The 26435-nt window shown below is 42.7% G+C and overlaps 1 long non-coding RNA gene across 1 annotated transcript in view; it reads right to left on the minus strand.

The window, feature by feature from the left end:
• The window catches only part of LOC118352061 (uncharacterized), a 67733-nt gene that overhangs the window by 4860 nt on the left and 36438 nt on the right, over window positions 1-26435 (minus strand). The window contains exons 3-4 of the long non-coding RNA XR_004808528.1: window positions 5076-5260; window positions 653-742 (exon numbers count right to left, since the gene is read on the minus strand). This is a non-coding gene — a long non-coding RNA (uncharacterized LOC118352061). The remainder of the gene's footprint in view (window positions 1-652; window positions 743-5075; window positions 5261-26435) is intronic.

Genomic DNA, 26435 nt, shown 5'->3' on the forward strand with positions numbered 1-26435 from the left:
TCAGGCTCTCATCTCTGTCACACCAACAAAACTGTTCTTGTCAAGGCCTAAGTGACCTCCATGCTGCTAAATCCAATGACTCTTCCATTTGGATCACTCTCTCATGCTGGAAACATTTTCTTCACTTAGATCCTGGAATTTCTGATTTTTCTTTCTCACTGCTTGTTCACTCTTTCTCCATCTCATTAGCTGATTCTTCCTTGCTCACCTGCTCTCTGAATGTTGGAGTGTCTGGGGCTCCAAGAACTGTCCACACTCACATCTGCTTTAAATACCACTTATGAGCTTGTATATTGACTACTCCCGAATTTACATCTAGCCTAAGCCTCTCCTCTAAGCTTGAAGATCCTGTATACAACCGATTAGCTCCCTGCCAATGGTTTACTCTGCATCTTGAATATTCCACGTCCCATGCTGTTATCTTGCTTTTCTGCGTCTCACACTTCCTCCTCTCAAAGTCTTTCCTATAACCACAATTCTTTCGATTTCTCAAATTAAAACTTTTTAGTCATCTTGCACTCTTTTCTTTCTCCCACACCTGATCCCCTTCTTCAAATCCTGCTGGATACACTTTCAAAATATATCCAGAATCTGATGCCATAGCATCACATCCACCTCTACTGTCCTAGCTCAAGCCATTGCCATCTCTTACCTGAATTATTGCAATAGCCTCCACTGGTCATCTGCTTTTACCTTCCACTGCTACCATCCACCAGAGTATCCACAAGGCAGGCAGAGTGATCTTTAAAAAACATTGATTGGATCATGTTATTTGTCTGCTTAAAATTTCCCAAAGATTTCCAACTCTTTCAGAGTAAAGGTCAAGATCTTCACAGGCCCTATATGATCAGAACTCCGTCTCCCTAGCTCCTATATCTCTCCCAACTGTCTTACCCAACTTCAACCACATTGGCCTCCTCATCATACCTTGAACATGCCACATCAGGTCCCATCTGTGTCCTTTGCACTTGCAGTTCTCCTGCCTGGAATGCTTCTCTCCTAAGGTCATGGTTTGCTTCTTCACTTCTTTTAAGCATCACATCCCCAGGGGGTCTTCCTTGACTCTAGGTTAATATCGCCACCCACCTACCCCAAGAGTTCCTAGCCAACAGCTGTCATTTACACAAGCACTTACCAGCTGCCATGCTGTGGGAATCCCACAATGTGGGAGCCTGAAGAGAGGAAGTTTAATTCTGATGAGGAATTCGAGAAGGCATTGAAGAGGAATTAGGATTTGAGCTGGATTTCAAAGAGAAGTAGGATCTAGATCGGTAGAGAAGGTGGGCAAAAACATTCTAAACTGAGAAAACTGAATCAGAAATAAAAGTTTCCAGTAACTGCCTCCTTGTCATGTGACCTTTGGTAAATCACTCAATTTTTCTAAGCCTAGTGTCCTCATTTATAAAATGCAAGTTGTATTCCGTGTGGCCTCTAAGGTTCCTTCTAGGTAGAAAGATCAGTGACAAATGTCTGAATAGGGCTATTAGCTGGAGGAGAGAAAGCATAGGTGGTTTATTAGATTAGCTATCCTTATTTTTAAAATAGCATCTTTTTAAAAAGATTATTTATTTGAAAGAGAGGGAAAGTAAACAGGCCAGGGAAGAGACAGAGGGAGAGGGAGAAGCAGGCTCCCCGCTGAGCAGGGATCCTGATGGAGAGCTCAATGCCAGGACCCTGGGACCATGAGCTGAACTGAAGGCAGATGCTTAACCGACTGAGCCAACCAGAGATACCCCTAACATATAGCTTCTTAAGGGAATGGCGAATAAGGTCGATCTACTTTTTAAAAAAGATTTTGTTTGTTTATTCATAAGAGACACAGAGAGAGAGACAGAGACATAGGCAGAGGGAGAAGCAGGCTCCATGCCGGGATCCTGATGTGGGACTCCATCCGGGGACTCCAGGATCACGCCCAGAGCCAAAGGCAGACACTTAACCGCTGAGCCACCCAGACATCCCAAGGTTGATCTATTTTGACGGATTGATCAAGATCTAGGACCAGGACCTGGGCTACCAGGCTGAGAGGACATCTGAGAGAAAGGGAAGACAAAGGGAGGGGAGACCCATTGTGGGAAGACAGGGCCTGACTACAGAGTGGGTTTGTTTTACAGCTTGCCTCAGGGGAAGTCATAATCACATACATCATCTCATTCATTAGAAAGACAGTACAAACAGCAGTCAAATGTGTGAGTACAGGATCCAGTCTACTTGGGTTCAAATCTCAACTGTGTCACTGAAGCAAGCCACTTACCCTCCATGCCTCGATATCCAAGTCTGTAAGATGAGATTAACAATGCCTCACTCATAGGGACATGTTAAAGTTTTAATTCTTTTAATGTTTATAAGATGCTCAAAGCAGCCTCTTGTACATGCTTAAACAATTAATGTCAGCTATTCTTAGTATTAACTCTCTCCCTGTAACTAGTGGGTGCCAGAGTTTGGGCTGAGATTTGGGCCTTGATGCTCTTTCTTTTTTGGCTTTGGTTGCTTTGAAGGTGATGACAAACTTTAATTCATTCTCTCACAAACATGTATTGAGGGTCTACTCTGAGTCTGCTGAGGTGCAGGCTCTCTGGGAGAGAAGAAAGGAAGAACAATCAGTTTCTTCTTCTGAATTGGTAGGAGAGGGAAAACTTGGTGAAGTCACCTCCTTAAGGACCAGACCTTGCCTATTTTCCTTTGAAATCCAAGCCCCGGCATGGGGTAAGACAACACAGAGGTGATCCGAAAGTGCATGTGGAGGTAGATCCGGGGCAGACAGAGAGAAGGAGGGCGCTGGGGGAGAACATCACACCATACTCTGATCATGCCCTCCCTCTCCCAGCTCTTCATCTCTCCCTCACCTCTTTTCCACTGGTTCCTGCTGCCTGTAGAGTAAATACCAAGTCCTCCACACACTGGCTTTTCCCACCTCGTTTTCATTGATCCTACGTCTTCTAAACTATTTTCTCAAGCACACTGTAACATGCTCGTCTCTCATCCTCTGCTGCTGCCATTCTACCTCCTTGAAGTGGGTCTCCCCTCCCTTTGGAACCACTCATCCTTCAGGGTCATGTCTTGCAGCAGGCTCATGTCTTACAGCCAACCTCTGTCCCCTCAGCATCTTCTTTTTGTGCATGCCAGCCTGACTCCAACATCCCGTCGCTGTGACTCTGTCTGAGAGCTCTCTTTGGCCATGTCCTGCCCATGGGCCAGACTGGCTGGGACCCTGTCCCGTCCCTGAACTCAGTGGCTCTTACCGGTAACAAGCAGGACTGCTCGTGTGGCGGAATAACTCCAGGTGCAGACTGTCCATGGGCTCCCAGGTTCTCCAGCACAATGGATCTTGATACAATGCCCCTCAGTGCTTCCCCTCTCCTGACTCTTATCCCACTTCCTCACTTGTGTTTCTCGGAATCATGTTTAAAGTCACTTACCCTCCATCCTTATGTCGGGCTCTGCTTTCCTTCCCCTCTGACCTTCGGAGAACTCCCAAGTGAGGGAAATAGTGGCCTTCCTACCTATCTCCCCCTGTAGCATTGGCACACACCTCTGGTGCAGCATTTATCATGATTCATTGTAATTATTTGCTTATGTGTTAGACTGTGGGGGTGAGGAAGCAAGACCAATGTCATTCTTAATCCCCTTTCTCAGTGTGCACCTGCCACAGAGCAGGCCCCTTGCTGCTTACTGAACTCAAGCATTTTGGATGGACCTCCCCTTCTCAGCTTCCTGCTCTATCCTGGCATGGTAGATGTATAAGCACTTTCCTTCTGGCCCTCATTTGCACCAGCACTTTCTCTGAGAGCTAGCAATGTTATGCTAAGATTCGACTGACCTAACCAGAAGCAGTTACTGAAGAATCATAGAGGCTCAAAGGTTAAGCAAATTTGGACTTATGAAAAGGTCAGCCTAATAGCGCTTGGGGAGCTGTGCATGTTTGTGGGATGATTACTAATCAGGAAGGTTAGGTCAGGAGGATGGGTCCCTGACCCAGGGAGGAAGGAAACTTGCTAACAAGAACAGGTGTATGCTCCTAGACATGCTGGGTCTCTAGACTCCATGAGGAATGAAGTCAGGAAGAGCATCACTCCCGTCTCAACAACAGGAATACAGGCATAGAGAGGGCAAGACCCTGGCTTTTCTTGAACCTGTCAGATTGCTAACATCACAGGGCAACCAATTTACCTCAAATCCGAGGTGAGACAGGCAACTGCAGGAGTTCATCTGGAAAAGCTGGCAAAATAGCAGAAGCCAAGTCTGGGTTGGTAGAATAGTCTAAAACTCTTGCACGCTTTTCTCTAAACCCACCAGGTGCTCTAGGGAAGACCTGGAAAGTTCCCAAGAAAACTCTGTCTGGTGCAGACCCAGGGGAGACTAAATAGGAGAGACACAAAAGGCCTGTAAGACTCTGCCCTTCCTATTTCTCCTATGAAATAAAATCTGTAATCTGGAGGGAGAGGAACAGAAATCATTGCCCTGGGTTATTGGCAAAAGCTCATTGTAGCTGGGGCAAGGGGACTGAAAACAGGATAAACTGAAAACAGAGTAAAAGGCCTTAACCCTTGGGGGAGGGGATGGGGGTAGGGGGAGGACTACAACAGGAGCCTGGATCCTGTTGTAGTGCACCGGGGTAAGAAAAAGTGCAAAAAAGGATGACAATTGGTTAAAAGGTCACAAGAGTCAAACTGAACAAACTCCCAGTGTCCAAAGCTGAAACCATTTGAATGGTAAAATAATTAACAAGGGCAGATAATAAAGAAGATCCAGGAGCCCATAGTGATATAATAATACTGAATGAATAAATATGGGAGGAAAGGCAGCTCTCCCTTTTACAGAAAAATTCCAATGAAGAAATACAGAAATAATGCAGAAAATAGATAATCATCATTAGAACATCTTAGTACTGATCATTGCAGGCAAGAAAAGATCCTGTGATGATTCTTAAAATGAATGAAAGAAGTTTGAGGAGAGACAATATTTGCATAGTCTCAAAGTAGCTACCCCAAGACATGTGTCAATTGGAAAGTAAATAGTAGTAACTTTATCAAGGTTGGTGTCACCAGGAATGAGAATATTGATGCAAAGATTCTTACCTCAAATGCATAACTTCAGTCTGGTAATGACAAAGCATCTGGCAAACGCCAGTTGAAGGATATTTCTGTACTCTTCCAAAGTGTCAAATTCATGACAGACAAGGAAGGTCTGAAAACTGTTACCAATTTGGAGGAAACTAAGGAAACATGAAGACAAATTGCAGGGTGGGATTCTGAGTTGGATCCTGAAATAAATAAGAAAAAAAGGACATTAATGAAAAGCCTGGGGTAATCCAAATAAAATCTATAGTTTCACTAAAAGTCGTGGGCAAATGTTAATTTATTGTGCTTTATAATTGTGCTACTGTTATGTAAGATGTTGACGATAAGGAAATCTAGATGCATGGTACACAGGAACTCTATGATTTTTGCAGTTTTTGGCAGGTCTAAAATTATTTCAAATTAAAAATTTAAAAAGCATGCCAAAGAGTCCTATCTGTGTTCTGTTCAATGCTGTCAAATTTCTGTTTATTGGAAAATTGTTTGGAATGAAGCATACAAAAATATCACCAGTGTGTGTGTGTGTGTGTGTGTGTGTGTGTGTGTGTGTGTGTTTGGTTGATGAGATCAGAATGAGGAAAATAACATTTTGGTACTTCTTCCAATTAATTATTTCTCTTAATTCTCAAAAACATTCTCTGATGTAGCATGGTTTTCTACATTTCACAGATGGGACAAAAGGGGCTCAGAGAGATCTAATGTTCTACTCAAGTTTACATAGAAACCAAGAGGAAGATCTCTAAAATGAACCCAGATTGTTTAACTCCAGGGGCCATGGATAATGCTATTTTTTCCCCTGTTCTTCTCTGTCTCTCTTTTGGATTTGTAGCTATGTTACCATTATGTAATGGGGGAAATGCAACAAAGTATAATAAAAAGTAAAATAAAATAAAAAAAAGAAATGAAACCTAGTATCTGAAGATAGTAAACTCTGAAGTACACAGAATGAGAGGGAAAAATAAGAGTTCCAGTCCTGGAGCACCATATTTGGATGTCAGGCAATGGCTTAGCTGCATTTCTTTTTTTTTTTTTTTTTTTTTTCACTTTCCTGAACTTTATTAAAGAAAAAAAAACAATGATGGTAAATCTTGAGAACATAGTCAATTTTCTAGGATTCTTCCCTTGAAAATGTGACATTTGATTTCCAAACATATGCCAGAGCGTACATGGTTCCCAATTGTACTAATCAGGTGAGAAGCTAAAACCCTAAAATGCTCATCTTCCAACCATACCCAGTCTGTGGTCTGTCTTTGGATCAGCAATAATTACCTGAACAGCTTAGCTGCATTTCTTAAAATTCTTGGGAATGACACTGGCCTTGCAGACCAACATCCACCATGTTTCTCTTATGTCCTCGTTTCAATGCTCAATGACTCATTAGTCCCTGGAATGCAGTAGGAATATACTACATAAGAATTTTTAACTTGTTTTTTGAGAGAGACCGCATGACAGACCCCTAAGGAATCTGTTGAAAGCTGCTGCAGTGCTCTTCAGAGAAATAGATATGTAAAATGCATTTCTAGGTCCCCAAAGGCCTAGAACAATACAATAGGTGTCATATTCTACACCCTTTCAGCTGTGCCGGACAGGCTAAGGGACTATGAAACCAGTCCTCCAGTGTAGCCAGATCATTCATCCAAAACAATGCTACTCTATAGAAATATCACGTGAGCCACTTGTGTAATTTTAAGTTTTCTAGTAGTCCTATGAAAAAGTTTAAAAACCAAATTTTAATAATATCTTTTATTGGATCCGATATGTTCCCCAAATATGATCATTTCAACATGTATTCTATATAAAAACTATTAAGAAGCTTCTTTACTGTTTTTTGCTTGTTGCTTTGTCTTATTTGTCACTGAGGAAACTAAGTCTTCTACATCTGGTGTGAATTTTACATTTATAGCACATCTGGGTTTGAACTAGTCACATTTCTAGTGCTCAATAAGCCACATGGGGTTGGTATCAGTCAGCTGAGGTCCGTAGTCTGTGAGAGGTAAAGGTTGAAAAGGCCCAGAGAGGAGCCTTTCTTGAAGATGCTGGAGTACTGTGGCATGGTTTTCTCTCCACTCCCTCAGAAGTTAGGAGAAGGGTGCTTCCCCTCACCTCCAGCCAAGTGAAAGAACTGCAAGGGACCTTCTCCAAAAGCTTGGTGCCTACCCGTCAGAATCTGTACAACAAAAGGCCTGGAATATAAAATCTTCCCGGTAAGGACCTGATATGAAGAGAAATGGCTGGAACACTCTTCCTGGGGGAAGCAAAAAGCACAAGACTAAGAGGAAGGCTTATATGCTTCTGGAACAAATAGACCCATTGGAGGGAGTTGGCCAGAGCTCATTTTCGAAAGAGCACCACCCAAGCTCCTCTTCCAGAATTCTGGAGACATCATCCCTTCAGACGCTGATGTGCCATGGAAGCAGGTGGCTGCAAGAGATGAACTGCCCACCTGAAGTAATGAGCAAGAGCTCCACCTAAAGCAAGAGCCTCTGAGAACTCATAACAATATCCCAAGATGCAGAGCCTGCTAGAATAAAACCTCTACCGGGGCAGGGATTTATGCCTGTTTTGCTCATGAATGTATTCAAGTACCTAAAATAATGTGTAATGACTTTTGTTGTATCCTATTCATCATTTGCGATGATTCATCTGAGAATGAATCACCTGGCCCCGAAACCAGGTCACACAGGACCACACACGGCTGCCCTTTCCCCAATTCCCTCTGCTTGGTCAGCTAGTTTTGGGAACAGAGTCAGAAACAGATAGAGGTACCTCCACTCCCCGAGCCAAGCTTCTGAAAGCCCAAAAGCATGGGAAGGGCGGAAGCGGTCTTTGAAGTACAGCCTTCTCATCCATAAAATAGGAACCATACTCCGTCCTGGTAGAGTTGTTATAGGATTCTTGTCCCCTTTACTACCTGCTTTTCTTGGTCATGTGCTTTGAAGAATGAAGAGGTGGACCAGATGCCGTGGGCAGCAAAGTTTATTGAGCCCTAGTATAAAGCTCCTAGAGGGGGAAGGGGTTGCCGTCTGGGTGTTTTAATCTAAGGGTTTTTATAAGCTCTTTTGCAGAACTATCGTGAGCATCCTGAGTGTGGGATCCTGTGGATTGGCTGCCAAAGGGCTCTAATCATGCCCCTGTCTACCTATCAGGTTATTGCTCAAGTGTTGGTGGTCTTTGGGGCTGACATCTGGAGATTACCTGCCTCAACGTGTGATAATGACCAATGTTCTATGGTTAATTATTCTGTTTCAGGATGTTTTGAACAAGTCACCTCTGCAGAGGCTGCTAGACAGGTCACTATTGCGGTCTTGTCTGAGGTGTAAAAGAGGATGCTAATGTGGTTTTGTCTTAGCTGTCCTGGCTTTTTTGCTTTCTTGTTGGGGACCCTGACCCTGAAAACTTAAGTGTTCAATTAACTAACAGAGTTGCGACATCAAACAAAATAACCACATGGCAATGCCTTCTGGTGTGCCTGGCACATGGTATGTGCAATAAACATGGATTTTCTTCCTTCCTGCTGCCCTTCCTCCATTTTAGAGTTGCAAAGCTGCCGGGCAAGCCTGAGCAGATGTAGAGACCCAAGGTCATATGTTTTGGGGTAGACCAGGCCCACATCACAGTTAGAATGTTCTGAATGGCCCCTGATTCCTTTTAAGAGGGCATTATACTCCACGTTCTCCTTCTGACACTTCCCTTGAACGAAAATACTGCCCTAAGTCCAGGCACAGTGGCCTCACCTGGAACCTTCGGTTTCAGATTTCTAATGAGAAGCAACAAGATGACTGCACTCTCAAGACTTTCTCTTCTCTCTCCCTCTGGAAAGGGCTTGGACTGCTCCCCACCCCCCCACCCCCCAAGAAAAAACAGTCATTTTCATAGAGCTGTATCAGATGTGACTTTGCACTTGCTCTGGCTTTGCCCAACTCAGACAAGGTTCTGCAGTTCACAGATACACAAGCATTTCTCCAACCTCTTTAAGAAATAATCATGCTTTTTGCGGTGTTGTGGGTTTTAAGTGTCCATAATGTTTTTAGCAAACTGCCTAGCATAGAACAAATGCTTTAAAAATGCAAACTTCATTATTTCATGGACTATCCCCGTCTGCACCAGATAGGGCATCTCCAGTCTGGCTTGAGTATTTGCCGATTTCCAGGTCATTCTTCCCAGGAAGAGGCAAGAAGCAAGTATGTTTCATGCTGAGGGAACATTCAGTTGGGAGGCTCTCCTGACTTCACTATGTTGGCCCGCAGATCTAGCTCCATGTGCTTTATTTCACATAGTCCTCCCTTGAGCTTTTCCTGATCCATTGTAGTAGAAAATAGTTTTGCCCTGTGTAATCTTTTCCTGCTCCACTTACAGATTTTTCTAGGACTTTGGGGGTTACTCACATCCAGCGTGCTCACTATTGATTTCAGACACAAGGCAGAGAAAGTTGGCGAGTCTGCTCAGGAAGGGGCAGGCCTGTCATTTGGCTGTCGTTGGTCCTATTGATGCCATATGACCCTGTGTGTTGGAGCCATCCCTGTCCACCACTGTCATGACAGCCTTGATTATTCCTTCATTTCCCTTCATAAGCGGTGGCCTGCAGTTCTCTGCGCTCATGAGCCCACCTGTTCAAGCCCTGCTCCCACAGCCTAGCCACCATGCCAGAGGGCCTGGCCTGAGGTAGGCGGCTGCTGGAGCCAGATGGTGACACAGGGAGAGGGCATTCCTGGCAGAGGAGTCAGCAGGAACAAAGGCTGGGTAGTGTGGAAACATGGCCCTTCTGGGCAATGTGCCATGACACTTTGGGGTGCTGGAGTGTCGAGGATTCCTAAGATAAAGGAATAGAGAAGAGATGAGCTGGGTGGGTGGCAGGAGTTTGGACAGCTGGAGCAGGATCGTAAGGGTTCTTGAATGTCTGCCAAGCAATTTGAACTTTATCTCAGAGGTGACATGGTGACCACAGAGGCTGCGGAATGTGAGAGCAATGTCACTGCACAGTGCTTGGGAACTGGGATGTTGAATTAGGGCTGCCATTGACATTCTAACTTTGGAGGGTGCCTGCCAACTGGAAGCGGAGCTTCTCAGGAGGCACCAGCATATAATCTGACTGTGCTCATTTTTATTCCTAATGATTTACCACCTCAGAGATAAGGATCGTGGCCAGCTGTGACCCAGCACAGTCACACGCACACACGCACACACACGTACATGCCACAGTGTGGATCAGGGCTCTGTCCTTGGACACACTTCAGGGTTTGGCATTGAGTATGACAGCTGCCTAAACAACTCCTAGGTGGTTGGAGGACCCAATTTCTGAAGACTTACTATGTGCCAAGCACTAGGCTAAGTATTTAGTATGCAGTGTCTTCTTCCTCTGGAGGAGCTCCCGGGTTAACAAAGTTCATTGATTTTTAATCAAATAATTAGAATACAATATAATCAGAACTAGGATCTGTGGCTGTGTAAAGCATGTTGGAGGGAGGGGTTGTGGAAAAGGTGGGGTGAGAGATCACAGGAGGTCGGAGACACTATAAAATCTTTGCAGGAAAGTCTCACTTTGGAATCTTTGCTTCCCTCTCCATTGAGCTCATTTTTTTGTGGAATATTCTGGGGAATCTAAGCATAAATTGGCAACTGTTCTTGTGCAAAGAGCTTTGAGTCCCACTTAAATGAAATTTTGTTTCAGTCATGGAGAAGCTGCTGAACTTTCCAGGAATTTGATCAACCATATTTTGCTAATGTCTAGAATCTTCTAGGACTCTGGTGCAGGTGGGTTTTATTCTATGACTGTGATTTCACAACTGGGTGTACAAACTCAAATGCTTAAAGGGCAGGCAGCAATTGAGTAGGGCAGGGATCAAAGAGAACAGGGCCACATGCCCCGAAAGGGGGCAGCTGCTACTGGACTCCAGTGAGCGTGCCAGGTCTTACTCTCTTTTGCAAACTTTGGCAATTAATTTAAAAAACATTAAGGTTCCAGGTGGGCTGTTTAGCATGTAAAGCATGTCCGCAGGTAGTCTGTTTATGACCTCTGGTTTTAGAAACCCTAGGGATGTCACATCATTTGCCAGAGTTACTAAGGAATCATAGATGGGCCCCAAACCAAAGACAGGCAGAAGTAAGAGCTCATCTCCCATTTGAGGCAGAGCCTACATTCAAGGAGAAAACTCATCTGTCAACATGACAGTGACAACTTGGCAGAGAATGCTCCTCTCTAGTTTATATTCTTGTTTTCTCTGTTTCTCTTAGGGCTCATCCATTAGGTAGAGGATGGCAGGGTCTCCAAGGCAATAGGGAAACCCAATGTCAATGGAACTCCAGCTGTTGGCAGTATCTTTAATAGTGACAGATGGAGGAATCAGGCAGTTTGAACGGATGTGTTTTCTTTTCCTCCGCATTTCTCCATTTGTGTTGTTGTTGTTGATTGCCCGTTAGTTTTACAGCTTTTAGTCTTGGAGACAGGAATAAATAAAAATGAAAGATTTCTGTTGGGGTCCAGCCAAGGACTTTGGAAATGATAGAATCTGTGTCTGTAGAGACCATCTGGCCCATCCCTTTCGTTCTACAGAGGGGAAACTGAGGCTGTGGGATGATGTTATTGTCTCACTGGCAGGCAAGGCCTTGAAAGTTCACGAGGAGTTTCCAAGGCTGTGGCGTGCTGAGCTCCATCAGGCTGTTAGTTGGAAAGCTGGGTCTCCATCTTGCTACTTGTATCAGAACAGAAGGACTCTAAGTGTTTCAGGTCAAATCCTGTGAGCACTTGTGTTAGTTGAAGGCAATTATTATGACATTGCTAAGGGAATGTTAATAGATTTTGGGTCTGTAACTGATATTGTGAACTTGACCTAGATAAACCAATGCTATAAGCCAACTCTGTTGGAGAGGGAAGGCTGGGACTTGCACCACTGGAGGGGCTTGAGAGGACAAGCCCAAACAAATCTGATCTTCTACCCTCATATAGACTTTTCCATATTCACTGTCAACAACTTCCTAGGCATCCAGTCCCCAATCCTCAGACATGTGTGTCTCCTGATCAGCCTGGACCATTGACAAGTGTCAGTTGACTCACATAGTCATTCAGAGAGACTGAGCACATTTGGGGAGGGGTCAAATGATATCACAGTTGTTGGAGGACCATAGGCTCATCATTGGCTGCTGAGGGTGAATGTAGTTTATTGATGCCCTGAGAAGAACAGTTGGTACATAGTAGAGACAATAATATGGTGCATTCTCCACTGGCAACCAGAGAGTCTTTAAACATTGACTCAACTCCTGAGAGTTCCCTGTGCTGCCACCTGATCTCCTCACACAGGCAGTTTCTGAGGAATCTCATGACACTAACTTACTGGTTACGTGGTCCCTTCCAGCCTCTCCACACCACCCTCTATGCGCCCTCTTCCCCACCCCTCAATCTCTTCCTGGTCTATTCTCTCCCCCCTTCTCTCCCCCAATGCTCTAAAATGGAATAGGGGTGGCTAGCTTTTCATCCCGAAATCTATTATTGATCATAGAGCATTTTTTTCTTTTGCTACTCAAAATAGCCAGGTTCTTGCAAAAAAGCCTTTCTTTTTAAAAGCAGCTGTCTTCGCCAAGGACCTCAGAAGTGCATTTTGAAATTCAAGGCTATGCAGCCACCCTTTTTTCTCTGCATTTTTTCTGTGGCAACCCTACGCTGAGGGCAGCATACAGAACAGGAAGTCCTTGTTGCCTTGTGAGCAGTGGGGCCAGGACAGCAGTGAACAGAACCACAGGAGAGTCAGGTATAGGTTAATTGAAAACATTTTACCTTGCTACATAGAGAATTTAGATCACCTCCCACCTACCCCTGATGTTTGCCAATTGTCCATGTAATTAAATAGAAACCAGGGCCTCGTTATCTTAAGTTAGCCAGATTCTTGATCAGCTTCCCATTGGATGTGTTGCTTTGTTATGATTTGAATATAAATGATTTTACCCAAGAAAAAGAGCCTGAGATAGAATAAACACATTGTCTGTGGTTTTCAAGGATAATGCTTATTAGTCTCCAATATATTCTTGAAGGAAACCCTTGTGCCTTCAATGGAGATATGGGATAGAGTTTGAGTAATTGTCAGTCTTTCTAAGTAGGAAAAGAAAAGCCTGCCCTGAACTCATTATTATTATTTCTTAATTTCTGTTTCTAGTACTCTAACTGTAGATGTTTTATCTGCTTAATAAGTTCTCTCTTAATAAGTTGTCACAGGTTGGCACTGGTGAGAGGTGGCAACTGTTACTTGCTGTGGGCTGAGCAAGTGCTAAGGAATTGGAAGGTCCGTTTGGGACTGTGGATTCCCCTACTTGGCTAGTGTTAATATGGCCTAGGGCTGAGAACCTTGCATCTCTTCCTGCCTTTCCCAGCCAGCCTCTGGCTCCCCAGGTTTGTGGGTCAGGTCTCACCTCACCTCAGGCTTCTTTTGGTTCTGGTAGGGCCTGGACTCAGTCACGAGGCCCTAAGTGCTGGATTCTCTCCCTGGGAGCTCATCCTGCCCTCCTACAGGGTCTCAGCCTATGCACATGTCTAGAATCCTAATGCTCTGCCTCACTTCTTGCCCAATTATTTGAGGAGTTTGGATTTGCTCCTTTTGATCTAGCTACTGGCTTGAATCCTGGATGACAAGGGACAAAATACTGAAAAACTATGGCATTAAGTGTTGGCTTTCCAACGTTACTGCCAGATATCGTGGGTAGTTTCTTTTGGCTTCTTTCCTCTTCTGCCTTGTCAACTCAGCAGTATGGCTAAAGTCTGAAATACAGGCTTTGAAGTGAGACTTCCCTAGAACATCTCCTGGTTCTTCCTTTTGATAGCTTTGTGACCTTGGGAAAGTCATTTGATTTTCCTTGGGTTTCATTTTCTCTTTCAGAGGGTAACAAGTTTCTGTGTAGCAGACATAGTTTTGTTGTTTGTTTCTAACCGAGTTCCAGTCTCATTTGGTTCTCCATCCGCCCTCCATAGAACCTCGGGGAAAGTGAGCTTCGTACCACTTGCTTCAGGAATGGGCACATATCCTAGTAACATTCCTGGAGGATTGAGGGGAAATCTGCTGGTGGCCAGTTCCCTGACTCTTAAGAGAGAGCCACGAGGAGAGTTACTTTTCCAGCTAGATATTGGATGTGACAACTCAGAGTGGCTGTAACCATCTTGCTACCCTCTGAGAATGCAACCAACACGGAGGATGGAAGAGCAGGGACACAGGTGAATACCTAATACTTGCATGACATGGTTAAAAGGCTGGATCAACACAGCCCTGAAGTCTACCCTTCCATTGGATATCCTCTTACAGAGAGAATAGATTTACTTCCTAGGTAGGTCAGTTTGAGTAAGAAGTTTTATTTCTTTTGGTTGAGAGATTTTATTTATTTATTTTTAGACAGGAGGAAAATGGGACAGAGGGAGAGAGAATCTTGAGTAGGCTCTATACCCAGTGCCAATCCTGACACGGGACTCGATCTCATGACCCTGAGATTGTGGCCTGAGCTGAAATCAAGAATTGGATATTTAACCAACTGAGCCACCCCGGCTCCACTGGCCAAAAGAATCATGACTGATAATAGAGTTATTGGCAGTACTAGATGAGAATAAAGCATTTAAAGTAATAAGCACATAGTTGATGCACATCACTTATTATCGTGAATATTATTTTTGTTACAACTCAAACTGACTCTCATGGACCTGCCTTTTGGGGCTCGCCCTACCTGTTCTGACCTTCCCCCATGTAGTTCTGGCATCTGTGTTCATAAATCCCTTGCTGCTGAAATCCCAGCATGTTCCATTTCTGATCCTTCCTGAGCTATGATTACCAGAAGAGGGATGAATAGCAGTAGGTGTCCCTTGGAAAGTCATGATTCATTCCTTAATTCTGTGGGCACTGGGAAGAATTCATTTTGGGCTCTTGTGTGTGTGTGTGTGTGTGTGTGTGTGTGTGTGTGTGTCCTTACTGCTAGTATTCCTTTAGGATTTCTCCACATGATTGTCTGTTTCAACTTCTTTATGCCTCCTTGAACCTGGCTGAGTTCTCACTTACCCTCTAGTTTCTCTTGGGCGTTCCCTCTTGGTCAACTCTCAGATGGACCTGGTTTGTATTATCCTGGTTCACAGAGCGACCGTGAGGTCCTTAACTTTTTGTCCACCCATCTACAGGATTCTTCTTCCGTCTGTATTTGCTTTGTGTCCTCCCTCCTCTGACTGTTACCACATAGACACACAGAGCCCTGGGGGATGATCTGTGAAGTGAACCAAGCTGGGGGCATTGTCAACACAGATATGTTGTCATAGGGAATTAAAATGCACATCTACTTACAATTACCAAACATAAATTCGTTCATTCGTTTAGAAATCACAAACACATTGAATATTACCAAAGTGCAGTGTAAACGATGCATTTTCAAATTAACATATGACTAAAGCTTTCTTACGCTCAGCCTATTCACAGCTGGGTTTTGAAAACTAAGTTTATTTCTTATTTCTGGTTATCATTACTCATTTATTTGTCCATCTGTTTGAGAGCTATAAGTTAGGAAGACCTCAGGTTACCATAATGCTGTGATGTTCAGGTTATCTTTTTTGGTTTGATTTGTTTTTCAAAATGAATATAAAATTTGATGGAGAACTGAGAAGCCAGGAATTGAGAATTGGTGTAGGCTGGAACAGAAAATGAAGAATTTCAGATGTCAGCTGTCAGAGCAGGAGTAATATTTCAAACCCTATTAGGATTCTATAATTAGGAAGCAGTTATCCTAACCTGAAGAATATTATAATTGGATGATATCAGCTGGGAGATAAAGTAAGGAGTTATCATGGCTGGATTTAAACTTCTTATTTCTTAAGTTAATTCAATGTCTAATTTTAGAGGTGTGAATCTGCAGCATTTCCACAAGGGGGAAATCCACATCCCCAATTCCTAACTGGGTCTAATAATAATTCCTTACATATATGTCATCCTTTATGGTTATCTCACTGATATCACCTTGAAGTCCAATAACATGCTCTACCGCTAAAGATAGTTACTGCCACTTGCCTGTTACAGGATATGGTGGATGACCTAGAAAAAATGTAAATCTACAAATAATCCTCCATGCCCACTCAGCCAGCAGTCTTAACGTCAATGTTTCTGCCTGGATGTGAATAAACTGCACGTCAGATGGTCAGACAATTAGAGCATTTCTGCTCTCCTTCTGGGCTCTTTTCTCCGCTGCAAGAGATGATGAGTGAAAACGGTGTGGAAGCATTGGGTAAGCAGCTGTCAGGGTCTGACGTCCATAATCTCACTTGCATCCTATGATCAGTGGTATTTCAACTCTAGTGTGTGAGAATCACCTGGGAAAGTTGGCAACAAATCCCAGTGACCAGGCTACAGCCCAGCGCAAGACCTTAGTAGTTTTCTGAGCTCCCTAGGGGATTCCAGTTTGCAGCAGGATGACAGACAGCGCCCCTTTGGCAACCCACAAGCAGAGGTCCAGTAACTTCCAGTGACTTGCTCAAGTAATAGCAAGAATAAGTTTTGGAGATAACATGTGAAAGCAAATCTGAATGTCCAAGGTAATGCTCATTTGCTCACATGTCCCAGCCTCTCAAGAAATTGAAAAGCATGGCATAAGAGCTAATATATTGCAAGCATTTGGAACACTATTTATGTTCACTAATTTTACCTTATTTCATTTTGTGTCATTCCATTTCTTGTGCAGCTGATTTTCTAGAAACTATTCATGGTGAAAGACAGTCAGGGTACTGCTTTGGTTGAGACCCAGTGGTTGTAAGATGCATGTTCGTGGGTCAGTGGATATTTCCTACACGCTTCCAGCACTCCAAATGGCACATTTAGCCATGTGGAGGCTTCCCTGGCCCTTATCACAGGTTTTCCTTGTGGATACACTCCCAGAGACAGATGCTGAGTTGACAGGATGCTCAGTGCTGCGGTGCAGGCACCTTTGCCACTTCTAGCTGAGGCCTGATGAGAGTCAAGACAGGCAGCACCCTCCACCTGTCTTCTCCTCTCCTGATCTGCTGAGCTGTGGTCCTTAGCATTTTGATAAATAAAAGGAATTATGTTCCTGGGTTTGTGCAGCCAATTTTCTCTTGGTGTTTTTTAAACCTTTGAAGATTGCCTGATGTGACAGCAAACATTCCAAGTGAGACTGAATTTTAAGGAGGAAATGAAGCAAGTGGCTTGTGTGAGAGCAACAGGTTGGAATGTAAACTTTATTTGTCCTTCTGGGTCTTGAATCACCAGGGAGAGGCTATGCCCATTAGGCTGCTTCTTCCTACTAAAATTCACCAGGAGTGGAGCCTATGGCTGGAGACAAAGACAGAAGGGTGGCAGAGAGATCGAGGACAGTGGGGAGCCAAGGAGGATTGAACTATCAGAGAACACCTTCATGGGATGAACCATGCTGACCACTGGCAGCTGGGAGGCTACAGACTGCAGGAGAGGCATCTTGCTCTCCTAGAGCACTTTTGCAGGTAATCTCAGCAGCGACTTCTCCCAGGACCAGCAGTTAGCATTTCTGGCTGACAGCTGAGACCGGAGGAGATCACCGAAGCTGTGGGTCTGCTTTATCACCAAAGCCTTTCAAGTTCACTGAGCTCCTTATATTTATTTCTCTTAACAACCAATTTCAAGGAGGCAGTGGTGGTTGCGCTTGGTTGGTGATGAGAGCAGCCCGGATAGGTGTCCTGGCGGAGCTGGCAGGTGGGGACTTTCTGCTGGCTGCTTTAAAATGCAAAGCATGTCTTGGGGCCGTACAGGAGTTCCAAGAGATAATTGTGCCTCCAAGGAGGTAGCTTCTGACACGGTCTTTGTCTTTACCTCATTCTGGCAACTGTTTGGAAGAGCATACTGTGCCTTCAGAGTAGGAAATGGTGCAGGGAGCCTATCTCCAATGAGGGAAATATAAAAACTTCTCTGAGAGGAAATCTCATATGCAACCATCTCCTATGCAACCTCATATGCAATCTCATATGCAACCATCACAGTATTGTGATTAAGTGGGCAGTCTCAGGAATCAGACACACTCATAGTTAAAATCCAGGGGTGTCACCCCAGGAAGTAATTTTGTCTTTCCAGACTTCATTATCTGTATATAACGGGTGTAAGGTATTAACAAGAGCCATGGTTTTCCAATTTTATTTACATTAGAATCACCTGGAAGATTTGTTGCATATAGATTGCTGGCCTTCACCCTCAGAGTTTGATTTAGTAGGTCTGGGGTAGAGTTCGATACTTTGCATTTCTTTTTTTTTTTTTTTTTTTTTTCTGTCTTTTTTTTTTTTTTTTATTGGTGTTCAATTTACTAACATACAGAATAACACCCAGTGCCCGTCACCCATTATATGTTCTCATTCATTTGGGGAATATAAATAATAGTGAAAGGGAAAATAAGGGAAGGGAGAAGATACTTTGCATTTCTTATTAGTTCCCTAGTCATGCTGCTGCTGCTGGGCTGAGGGTCACATTCATTTTATTTTGTGCACTTTTATTAAACCATGTATCCAGTATTTATCTAGACGTGGGTCATCATAGTGAGCAAAATGAAATTTTTGTACACATAAGGTTTGTATCTAGTTGTAAGAGATGGCAATAAACACATAAACAAGTAAATCTATAGTAACATAAGTATGTAGCATGATAAGCATGTGGGGATGAAGGAATTTTCTTCTAAGGTTCCTCCTCTATTCTAAGGTTTTTCTAGTAGAAAAAAGCTAAAGTTTTATTATGTACATATGGAGGCCCAGTAATGAAATTGAGACCTAAAGAAATGACCAAAGTAGTTGATTTTTATATTCCTTTTAGACAAAGAGACAATACATCTGTGAGGAATTGACAGGACAAAGAAAACTTAATTTTGGGATTTTCAATTAGTAAGGAATTCTAAGCAGAACTTGAGCTGAAGCAGGAAAATAGTAAAAAGCTTCAAGGATTGCTTATACAGTCTTCTCGGCTCTCAATTTATTTTGGTCATAAGGACCTCTTTGCCTCCTCATACAGGACGAGTGCTTTTCGCATGGCAGATTTATTTCTTGCTCTCTGGAGACAAAGTTGGCGGGGTGGTCAGTATTCATTTTGCATTGCCTATTTCTTAAGTAACTTTTATCTAAAGTAATAAATATGCCAAAGTGGCACATTTTGAAGGAGGTCAACCTTGACCCCTACAATTAACATTAAAAAACACGACAGGATAAGGACTGCTGTGGTGAGGTTATGGTGGGAATATTCTATGTACAATGGTCAAGGTAGAATTTACCAATATACTAACATTTGAGTACCAATGAAAGAATGACTCGTCCTTGTTGATATCTGGAGAGAGTATTTTAGGCAAGCGAAACAGTAAGTCCAAAAAGGTCCTGAGGCAGGAGTGTGGTATATATGTTTAAAAAATGGTGAAATGGGGGATCCCTGGGTGGCGCAGCAGTTTGGCGCCTGCCTTTGGCCCAGGGCGTGATCCTGGAGACCCGGGATCGAATCCCACATTGGGCTCCCGGTGCATGGAGCCTGCTTCTCCCTCTGCCTGTGTCTCTGCCTCTCTCTCTCTCTCTCTCTGTGACTATCATAAATTAAAAAAAAAAAAAGGTGAATTGGTCACTATGATGTGATAAGGAATAATCATAGCAGATAATGGGAGGAGTGAGGTCTCTAGGATATTAAAATGGGAAGCCAGTGGAAGGTTTGATCAGAGGGGGAATATGACCTGTTTTCTATCATAAAAGATTTACTCTGGCTGCTGTGCTGAGGATGGATTGCAGTCCAGTGAGGATGGAGATTAGAGATTAGGCAGGGGGCTATTGCAATAACATGGGTAATACATAACGGTAGCCTGGACCATGGTTAGGAGTGGTTGAAATTCTGAATAACTTATGTGGGTAAAGCTAACAAGATTTAATAATGGATTTGGTGTGGGATAAGGAGTAAAAGAAGAATCAAGAATCACTCCAGGTTCGGCTTGGGTATCTGGAAAAATGAGGTTCTGTTGGCACAGACAGAGAAGACAGGGAGAAGAAAGTGTGCAGGAAAGGGTTCACCCAGCAGGTCTGAGTTGCTCAAGCCCTGCACACTGCAGAGAAGCTAGTCTTCAGGACTGGTCTTTGGCCAGCTCCAGCAAGATAACCTCTGAACCCCTGGAACATTCTGCCCGATAAGAGCACGTTTGTATGTCTGAAGATTTGGGTGGACCATGCTATACCAATGTGACCAAAATAGACCAAAAACAGAGATAAGATTATCCTAGTAGCATGATTGCTGCGAATGACTGTTTACTCTCAGGAGCTGGAAGCTGAGCAACTGAGGTCAGTCATGTGGTCACTGTATGTTTACATGATTAACCACCTCTCCTCCCCCAATAAAATCCTCAAATACCGAAACTTGGGTGAGCTTCCTTGGTTGGCAGCATTGTGTACGTGTTGTCATACATCAATTCCCCCATCCTGGGTGAATTAAGTGTGCACCCATAGGAGTCCCCTGGGAGGGATTCCTGAAGTTTGCATATGGTTTCTTCTGAACTACATCCCATGTACCTTTTCCTATTTGCTGATTTTAATCTGTATCTTTTCCCTATAATAAACTATAGCTATATGTATAACAGCTGTTCTGATTCCTTTGAATCCTTCTAGGGAATCCTTAAACCCGAGGGTGGTCTTGGAGACTTCTATCACACAGTATACAAGGGAAAACTGAAAATTTTATTTGGGACATATTAAGTCTGAAATACTATATATCCAAATAGATGTCTGGTAAATAGTTAGATATATGAGTCTGGAGTTCAGGGGGAAGATTTGGCCCAAAGATGTAAATGTGAAAGATGACTGTAGTGCAAATCTATTATTCTCTACAGTCCTCGGTGTTCTCATATTTCATATGGTTGGTTTGTGTTAGAACATAACAGCTAGGACTTCTTCTAGAGGTAATATTTAGGATTTCAAGTTCTCTTTCCACTTCAGAGTGATTACTTTTAACTTCTTACTCAGGAGCATGTTTCCATGAGGGGAAAGTGAAAAGCCTGATGTTACTCAGTTGTTGGGAAGAAGGCAAGTGAATGCATCTGGGAGGGGAATGGCCAGAGGAAAACTGGACTTATTTCAAGCCCACTGCTGTCCAGCCCTCTGTCTTATGGCTACTTCCAGGCAATGTTCTGGCTGCCTTCTGGTCAATGTAGGCCTTTGTTGAGGAATAACAGAAGTGGTAGGAGGGCTAATCCTATTGCCACTTTAACCATTGTCACTGAATGGCAAACCACATAAAGGGGATTGCTCTGGCTGGGCCCCTCCTCTGTTGTGGTTTAGCACTTGTGAACAAAGGACTTTTTTTTATTAAGTGGTGAGAAAATAATAATGTGGGTGAACATGTTTTTGGTTACTGCTTATAGAAATCCAATATAGATATTATGATAAGAGGAACTCAGTGAGGACAAGTGAGGGTGCAGATCTATTAAGATCATTAAGTATAGACACATAGCAACTGAGTTTTAAGCCTGAGGCTTCTATATGTGTTTATGGTGACCCAGTGTTGTGGCTTATCAAGGAGAGGGATTTCTTACGATGTGGGACTTTCAGTGAGTGCTAACACCAGGAAAGTCTCAAACAAACCAGGATAAGTTGGTCACCATTGAGAAACATATTTAACTTTTGTTTCCTCATCTGTAAAATGGAAATAATGATACTTACTTCACAGAGTGGATTATTAATTAGGTGATTATGAGGATTTGATAAGGTAGTGGGTTCAAAAGAAATAGCTAGAGGGACTGCCCAATAAATATTTGTCTTCTCCCTTCATGATGTGGTAAGAATGGGTTTTGTCACTGTCTGGGGCTATATCGAAGATTGGCTGGAATGTTAAATAAATAGCTCTAAGAACATCTTATCTCATGTTGCACCTAACTGCTTAGATAAAAAACACTTTCACATTTTTTTTTTATCACACTTAATGTCAATAAAGGTCCTGCATTTTGCAGATGGCAAACTCTGACACACTTTAGGATTGTAAGAGGATAAGCCAGGGCTCTAAAATTAAATAGTGTGGTTTCAAGCCCAGAGTATAGGTGTTTATAGATACCTCAGGTGTTAAAATGATTATTTGTTAAGTGACACCTTATATAGATACAATAACCACACACACACACACACACACACACATGCACACACACATTGAGGAATAGATTATTTTTCAATTGGAGGCTTTTATTATCTGTCTCCAACCCACAAAATGTTTCCTCAGGTTATTGTGAAAAATAGAAGAGGTGCTGGCTTGTGTTAGTGAATTCTATCTTTCTTGAGACTACACCTAACTTAGGTCCCCAATACTATCCCTGATAAGGCCATATTCTATATAAGGTCTATGGTACTCTAACAGACTCACCTTGCTGTCCTAGAATGCAAGCCTCTTTTATGTGGTTCCTCCGAAAGTTAAAAATGACTTTGTAAATTACTTACTGAATATAGTGATCCTGTACAGAGCAGCATAATTATATCAGGTATTGGAAAACTTTCTCTTAAAGGGTCAGATAGTAAATATTTTAGCCTTTGTGGGCTATAAGGTCTTTGGCAACTACTCAGTTCTGCTATTGTAGCATGAAAGCAGCCAATGACCATGCTTAAACAAATGGACATGATTGTGTTCCAATAAAAGTTTATTTTAAAAAACAGGTGACAGCCATGGGCTTTAGCTATCTGGTCCCTGCTCTATATTACTTAATCCTTTATAAAGATTTATATTTATTTGCGAGAGAGAGAGTGAGTGCACATGTGTCAGTAGGGGGAGGTGCTGAGAGAGAGGGAAAGAGAGAATCTCAAGTGGACTCTGTGCTGAGTGAGGAGCCCCATGTGGGGCTGGATCTCATGACCCTGAGATCATGACCTGACCTGAACCTAAGAGTCAGACACTTAACCAACTGAGCCACCCAGGCACCCCATATATTACCCAATCCTTTAAAAAATATTTTAAAAATATTTCATAAATGATAAAATGTATTCTTTTACTTGAAAATAGTGGCTAACACCATTAGAGTTAGACTTGAAGTAGTTTGCTTAGCTCTTTGTCTTTGTGGTTGTGGCAACCTTCTGGAGAGATATTAAAATAATTTTCCCCACACTATGACTTGTCCCTAATGCCCCAACACATCTACCTCTATACCTGCCTCTTAGAGAATCTATATTGCCTGAAGTCTCAGAACACCTGTGCTGCAACTCATGAGGTTACAGGGAACAGACTAGGGGAAAATATTTAACCAAGATGGGCCACGAAGATTTTCTTGACTTTGGAAAAAGGATGAATAAAGTCATTTATTTCTAAGCAGTTGATTTTGAATGTCAGGTTGACACAAAGACAGAGGCTGTCATCTTGGGATGTTCATGAGTGAGCACAGATGTTTTTCTGAAGAAGAGAAGAGAAGAATAAAGCATACAGGCAATGCAAGCCTGGAGCTAAAGATAGTGAGTGTCTTTACACCAAGCAAAGGGAAGTCTCACAGCCTTGCTAAAGATAGTGAGGACACAAGAAAAGTGATAAGGTGAAACCAACTACCTGGGGATGGCCCAGTTCCCAAGAGTCCAGCTGCACTTTTTTTGCCATCGGATTCCATGAGATTCTTATAGAGCCTTATAGAAATTCCATTTTCATGAATTTCTTTAAATGGGTGTCAGTTCCTCCCTAACACACTGTCAAAGTCCTCTTTTCTTTCTTTTTCTTTCTCTGCTTTAAAAGGCTCCTAGGACTTGCTGCCTCCTGGGACATCTGACATTTAAATGATCTTCACAAAGACTTAGAATAAAGTTAGAGAAAAGGAAAATCTCTTTGACAAAATGCAGCATGGTCATTGTCTCAACAATGCAGTGTGGAGTTCTGGAAAGATCATTAACTTTGGAGTGAGACACATCCGGCTTTGAGTCCTGGCTCTACCACATACTAACTGGGTGATTATGGGCCAATTATTTTACTTTTTGGAGTCTAAATTCCCTTACCTGTAAAATGGAAATGCTGGTATCTCTCTCCTCAGATTGGGATGAGATAAAATGAAATAATGTAGCTAGAGACCATGGCATAGTACTACATAGAGTAGGGGCTCAATGCAGAGTAGATCTATAAACAACGCATGTGATTTTATTATAGAAACAAAGTGAGGCATCAGGAGGCTTTCTTGGCAGAGAAATCACAACAGATACCACTTGAGAAGGGAAGGGGAAGCAAATCTTCCTTAAGTCTGAGAGAGGGTTGGAAAATGGATTTGTTTGGTGTTGTCAGGGAACATCTGTCTAGTGAAGTCTCGAGTTAAGGTCAATAATAGGAGTTGGGCAAAGTCAGGTGTCATGGGTTCATAATACTTTGACTGAGGAGCTTTGAGTATATGCTACAAAGCAGTAGGTTCGAGTGACAGGTTAAAGAGAGGAACTTCTTTCTCAGGGCTATCTTATCTGTATTCTCACTCTCCCAGCCTGCCTGGTACACGTGAAATTAGAGCTCTCTGCTGCTTCACTCTCTTGTCTTCTCAGAATTTTCTTTTCTATGTACTTGATTATATTTTTCCTTTCATTTTAATTTAACTACCATTTTCCTCCAATATGGCTAAATCTGAAGGCCTTTTCCAAAGGACCCATTCAGTTTCTTCTATTGTCATTTTTCTCTCCTGCTTCTAATTTCCTATAGTTCCTTATTCATGTTTCTTCCATGCCACTCAGCACTGTATGCCCTGCTTATCAACAGACATAAGCACTTAAAAGTTCCCAACCCCTTGTCCCATTCTGCTAAAGAGGCTTTGACTTTGCCTGTCTATATTTCCCAATTCCTGATAGGATCCTGTCATTGATGGACTATATATTGGGCCTTTGTACTATAGAATTTGGACACTTGGAAGGCATAAGTGGCCACCCTGTTGGTTTCCTATACAATATCAGTTCACTCTTCTTTGCCAACAGAGCCTAGTGTTGGCCAGGTATCAGGCAGGTAGCTGAACAATTAATTAGTTAAGAGAGCGGGGGCCCATTTCTAGTCTTAGGGGATGAATCCGAGTTAGCTTTATCTAGTCAGGGTGTTCTCGACTCCTTCACCAATGACTAAGGGATGTGACCCAGTCATGTCCTGTGAGAAATAATGGGAAGTTTGCTGAAGGGTTCTAGAGAAAGTTTTATTTCCTGATAAAAGAGATGCATATGAGAAATCCTTTCATTTTTTTTTTCTTCTGGACCATTTGGGAGAGAGTATGATTCTTGCTGCAGCAGACATCTTGCAGCCATGATGGGAGATTTTGCCAACACACTGGGCAGAGCAGACAACAGAGAACATAGGAAGAGCCCGAGTCCTTGATGCTATTATTGAGATGCCAACTCATATCTATCTCTTTTCTTCTCTTTCATCAGTAAAATAGTTTATTAGAGTAGCCTAAGTGTCTATAAAAAAATCAACCCCCCTAAATTCAACAGCTTAAGGCAATTTATTTCTTACTCACATAATGATATTCAAGCTAGTGGGAATAATTATTTTCCTATAGTCATTCAAGGATCCAGGCTTCTCCCATTCAATGTATTAAGCCATTGGAAAGAAAAAGAGCATGGGAACATGTACACTGAGGGCATTTTATGAGCCATGTCAGAAAGTGACCTGTCAATACCACTCATATTCCTTTGAAGAGGACATAAAAATTGACAGACAACCCCATCTAACTGCAGGGAGGCTGGAGACATAGTCTAGCTAGTGAGCCAAAAAATAGGGGAAATTTTTTGGTATAAACCTATTGGTCTCTGTTATAGATAATTAGTATTCAATTGTTTAAACCCCTTTTAGCTGGGTTTTCTGTTACAGCTCAAAGCATCTAAACAGATACAGAGTTAAAACAGGGAGAAAGAGGAAGAGGGAAGGTTCCAAAGGACAAGGGGCAGGTGGGCTAGATCTGGAAGAAATACTTTTCTTGGAGAAGAGAAGAAAACTATAAACTATGGGTGGAAGGGGAGCAGGAAGGTGGTGTTTAAAAAGATAATCAGCTATGACACATGAAATCAAGTGACTGTCAAGAAAGGGAGGATTTTAATCAGTTTTTTCATGTACTTTGTCTTTGGATCCTGTTTTCAGTATTTAGGAAACTTTACTTTTATTTATTTATTTTTTTTTTATTTTTTATTTTTTGAAACTTTACTTTTAATATTTAAATCAAGAAACAGGGATCGCTGGGTGGCGCAGCGGTTTAGCGCCTGCCTTGGCCCAGGGCGCGATCCTGGAGACCCGGGATCGAATCCCACGTCGGGCTCCCGGTGCATGGAGCCTGCTTCTCCCTCTGCCTGTGTCTCTGCCTCTCTTTCTCTGTGACTATCATAAATAAATAAAAATTGAAAAAAATAAAATCTTTAAATCAAGAAACACTTTGACTTATGATGAAATTTATTTTAAT

Source organism: Canis lupus, chromosome 23 (genome assembly GCF_003254725.2).
Source record: "Canis lupus dingo isolate Sandy chromosome 23, ASM325472v2, whole genome shotgun sequence".
Classification (NCBI taxonomy): Eukaryota; Metazoa; Chordata; class Mammalia; order Carnivora; family Canidae; genus Canis; species Canis lupus.